Below are 5,328 nucleotides of genomic sequence, written 5' to 3'. Positions count from 1 at the left end.
TTTGTTTAGACATGAATAGTATTTTGAAATCGTTAACATGTTTTCGTACAAGAGAATATTTTTTGAATTGTTAACATTGTTTGAATTGTGAACATTGTTTGCAATCACAAATGTTTTTTTAATTCCTGAACATATTTTTGAATTCATAGACATTTTTTGAAATGAAGAATTATTTTTGAAATCATAGTTATTATTTCGATTCATGATTTTTTTACTAATCACAAATATTTTTTGAAATTAGGAACATTTTTTTATTATATGAACATTTTTACAAGTTCTCTAGCTTTGTTTGAATTTTGTGAATATTTTTTGGAAACACACAACATATTTTGGATATATGAATATTTTTTCAAAAAGGGAATATGTATCGAAGTCACACACAATTTTTTAAATTCGTGAATATTTTTTTAACCGGTAACAGTTTTCTAGCTCATGATTCTATTTTATTTTGGAACATTTTTTAATTCGTGAACATTTTTTGAAACAGAGAAGAATTCACGTACAATTTTACAGGTCAGAACTATTTTTTGAAATGACGAACAGTTTTTTATTATATGAAGATTTTTACAAATTTTCTAACATTGTTTGACTTTTGTGAACATTGTTTTGAAACACACGAACATTTTTCTCACACAGTTTTTAAAATTCGTCATTAGTTTTTCAAATTGAAAAACATTTTATGAAATCCTAGTACTCTATTTTAATTTGTGAATAATTTTAAAAACTGAATACAATTTTCTAGTTCTGGAATATTGTTTTTAATATGGAACATAGGACCTCCAAACAAAGCAAATACGGAAAATAGAAAGGAAAAATTAAAAAAGGTTCAGGAAGCTTGAAGAAGGCTCTCAAGCCAGTTAAAACTGGCTGGGAAACCTCTAGAAGGTTCCCAAAACCGGTAGGTGCAAGCTGTACGTAAGCAACGGATGGGCCGGCCCAAATCCTCGTCGACTCGCCTGTGCGTTTCCTGACTGTTTGACGCAAAATGCGTCAAATAGGGTTTCCCGACGCGTTTATGTTTAAGTTGCTGGGGTTTCACACAGGGATTCTAGTTGGCGGGATTAGTAGGCCACATGTTTGAACCGAAATCACTAATTAAGGAGTACCTGTTGCAAAGAACACTTCACTTTCCTGGGTCGCGACAAGTGGCACACATGCAGCATGCCACTTGTCGCAACTGGAAGTTTTTCCTTTTTTTTCGTAGATCCGTTTATTCAAAACGTTTTATCTTTTAAACCATGCGTCCAAATCTCGAATCATTTTCACTATTGGATTCCTCGCGTCAAGATCTTCAAATCTAGATCCCATGTTGATATGTTTTGACGAACTTTTTTTTCATGAAAAAATCAGACGAAAAAAACCGGGTGAAAAAACTGAAACCGGGAGCACGGCTTTTTCCCTTTCCGAAAGAGGCACGCTCGTGCTTCTCGCGAAAATCACGCTCGTGCCTTTCGCGGAAGCAAAACCGTGACTCTCGTGAAAAAAAAACTAGAAAACACGTTTTTTCGTTTTTGAGAGGCACGACCGTGACTCTGCAAAAGCACAACCGTGCCTCTCGCGGAAGCAAAACCGTGACTCTCGCGAAAAAAAAACGCGTATTTTTTCCCTTTCTTAGAGGCACGACCATGAGTCTCGCGAAAGCACAACCGTGCCTCTCGTGGAAGCAAAACCGTGACTCTCATGAAAGAAAAAAAAAGAAAACGCGTTTTGTTTTTTCCTTTTCTGAGAGGCACGGCCGTGACTCTCGTGAAAGCACAACCGTGCCTCTCGCGGAAGCAAAACCGTGACTCTCGCAAAAAAAACAAAAAAACACGTTTTTTTCGTTTCCGAAAGGCACGGTCGTGACTCTCGCTAAAGGACAACCGTGCCTCTCGCGAAAAAAAACCGTGACTTTCGCAAAAAAAAGAAAATGCGTTTTTTTCACGTAATTTTTTTTATCGAAAAGCTAAGGAAGACCGGGGAAAAACCAAAACATCGAATTTTTTTCGAAAAACCCGTTTAAAAAGCCGAAAACGCGTGCGGAAAAATAAAAAAAACAAAATCCAAAGGAAACGTCTAGAGCGTGCTGATCGTTGCGAGGCTCCCGAAGAAGCGCTCGTTAACTAGTTGCTCCATGTTTGAACACTGCCGAGGATTCGCCCAGGGCACAGCTATTCTGGGCCGGCCCATATGTGGCTGCGCGATGAAAAATGAACAAGAAATTGCGCCCCGTCAGGGTATCGAACCACAGCCCTGCAGCAGGCATGCTAAAGCTGCTAGCCAGTGAGACACAGTTACTTTCGTGCAAATTTAATAGCGCGACAGTTAAAGAAAGAAACAAATAGCAGCGGCAAAACTTAAAGAAACAGATCCCAGAAAGTGTGCCTGAGTAGGATCGAAGTGACTACGTGAGCGAACCATGCCCCTACCCACTGTAGTACATGAATTTTGTTGTCTAAATCTGGCAGCTCAGTTTATATAAAATATAGACAGCGAAAGGTTTAAACTTTCTCTGGAATTTCAAACAAAATTTTTCTTTTTCACAGAAGTCAATGCTTTTTGAAAATCGAACAAAATTTGCAAAGAATCAAATATTTTTTGAAAAAGGAACAAAATTAAAAACAAGACATTTTTCAAAACTACAAAGAACGTTTTGAAAATGCAAACATTTTGACACTTTACTTTTTCTGAGTAATAACACATCTCATGCCAGAAACTTTAAATTGTCGCTTTCCTGCTTTGAACAACTATCCGGTATGAGAATTAATTTTCACAAATGTGACCTGGTGCCCATTAATATAAATGGAGATGATGCCAATATATTTGTTCAAATCCTTGGGTGCAAAATAAGTGAGTTCCCTATTCAATATTTAGGTGCTCCTCTCCATCACAGAAAACTAAAGAAAAGTGAACTCCAGCCTACTGTTGATAAAATTATCAAAAGAGGAGCTGGATGGAGAGGGAGATTACTATCTTCTGGCAAGAGACTCACATTAGTGAAGTCTTGTCTAGCCACTATTCCTCGCAACCTTATGGGGATTATTAAATTCTCAAAATGGGTCATAAAGCTAATTAATTCACAACTAGCTTATTGTTTTTGGGATGATTATGAGGGGCATCATAAATATCACCTTGCTGCCTGGGATAATGTGACCCTACAAAAGCAACATGGGGGCCTAGGTATCCCTAATATTGCTGACATGAATCTCTGCCTCTTAGCTTTCTGGATTAAGAGATATTTCCTGGATGAGGGCAATATTTGATATAGAACTCGTAGCCCTAACATTTTTACTTGCCCTAGCAATGGTGCTTCCCCCTTTTGGAAAGGGATCCTTTGGGCTACTAAAGCCACTAGAATGGGGTATTCCTGGATAGTTGGGAATGGCAATAGTGTTAGATTCTGGGAAGACCAGTGGATTGGGCATACCACCCTTGCTACCCAGTATTGGGACTTGTACACTATTGACAATGACCATAATATTTCTATCAGTGAAGTGTGGGATGACACTAATCTTAAAATTACTTTTAGGAGGTGTTTTACCCAAAAAGTGCTAGCTGATTGGAATGATCTATTCAGTCGCAGATCTATTCAGTCGCATTATTAATATTAAGCTGGAGGACATGGAAGATACAATCCTTTGGAATTATGAACCTAAGGGTGTCTACACTGTAAAATCTTTCTACAACATTGTTAATTTTAGGGGGGTTCGGCTGGGTAACCTGCCAGTTATTTGGAAAGTCAATGTCCTCCTGAGGATTCGGATTTTTCTCTGGCTTATGGCCAAAAACAAATTATTAACGAGGGATAATCTGCAAAAAAAGACAACATGTAGAAGATGCTACTTGTCTTTTCTGTAGTGAATCTGAATCAATTGAACATTTATTTTTTTGGCTGTGTTGTTGCGATTGAACTATGGAGAGTAATTTTTGATATATCCAATAAGCACGCTGGAATGTCCGTTGATGACATGCTGGCCTGGTGATCTAATAACAAAAATCACTCAGCGGACTGTTTGCTACATTCAGCTGTCCTATGGACTCTATGGAAATATCATAATGACATTTGTTTTAATCATGTCCCCTGGCTTGGGATGCAGATCATGTGGAGGAAAACTGCTACTATACTAGGCAGTTGGATGGTTCGATGCTCTGGCCCTGTCAAAGAAAGGATGATGCACTTGGTGAGAAAGCTGGAGCAGGAAGCGCGAGCCCCCCTCCTGATGTGGCCAGACCCTGGCTAGGCCTCCTGCAGTGCTCGGAGGTGCTACACGAACCGTGCCATTGACTGAGATCTAGGTGGTCCATTGAGCTTCATTATCCTACTTCTTCGTCGCGGCTCCCATTTCTTTTTCTTTGCTCGTTGGTAGTTTCTTTGAGGCTAGCTTTTATCTCTTTTAGTAGTTAAGTAATTGGTGTTCTGCCTTTTGAGGCTTGGACAACTATTTTTGCTGGGGCAGCGTGTGTGCTATATATGCCCCCCGCGTGCTTCTAACAGAATGATGGATTTCTGGGGTTTCATTTGGTAATACAAATGGAGCCGGGGCCGAGAGCCCTTTTCCTCTAAAAAAATGCAAACATTTTTTGAAAAATAGGAGCAAAAATGGAAAAGACGGACAGTTTCCAAATTATGAACAAGTTTTCCAAAACGCAACATTTTATGAAATTCCCCGAACATTCTTTAAATTCATGAAAAAACTATGAGAATATAATTTTTTTAAATTTGAGATTTTTTAAAGCATGAACATTTTATGAAATTGTGAAAACGTTTTTGAATTTGCAAACAAAATTAGAAAACATGAACATTTTTGAATTTATTAAATTTTTTTGAAAACGTGAACATTTTTTGGAAAAGAAAGACTATTTGATGAAATTCCCAAAGTTTTCTTGAATCTGCGAACAATTTTAAAAAACTAGAACATTTTTTAACTTGTAAATTAATATTGAAAGCTTGAACATTTTCTGTCATTCACGAACATTTTTTGAATTTGCGAACATAACTTAGAAAATTGGTTTTTTTCGAATATTTTAGATTTCTTTGAATTGTCGAACATCTCTGAAAATAAGTGAATTTTTTGGGAATACTAAACGGTTTTGCAATTTCTGAACAGAATTTGAAAACAAAAACATTTTTTTGGAAAAGTGAACAGTTTTTTTAGATCGCAAACATTTTTAGAAATTATGAATATTTCTTGAAAAAGGGAAAATAAACTCAAAAATTAAAATGAGAAATGAAAGAAAATTGAAAAATGAAAGATAACAAAAGGAAAAAGAAAAAAAGAAATAGGAGAGAAAAGAAAGGAAAAGATACAGGCAAAAAATATAAAGGAGAAAAGAAAAAGAAAGAGGAAA

The sequence above is a fragment of the Triticum dicoccoides genome, chromosome 7A, assembly GCF_002162155.2.
Source record: "Triticum dicoccoides isolate Atlit2015 ecotype Zavitan chromosome 7A, WEW_v2.0, whole genome shotgun sequence".
Taxonomy (NCBI): domain Eukaryota; kingdom Viridiplantae; phylum Streptophyta; class Magnoliopsida; order Poales; family Poaceae; genus Triticum; species Triticum dicoccoides.
This window is presented reverse-complemented; position numbering follows the sequence as displayed.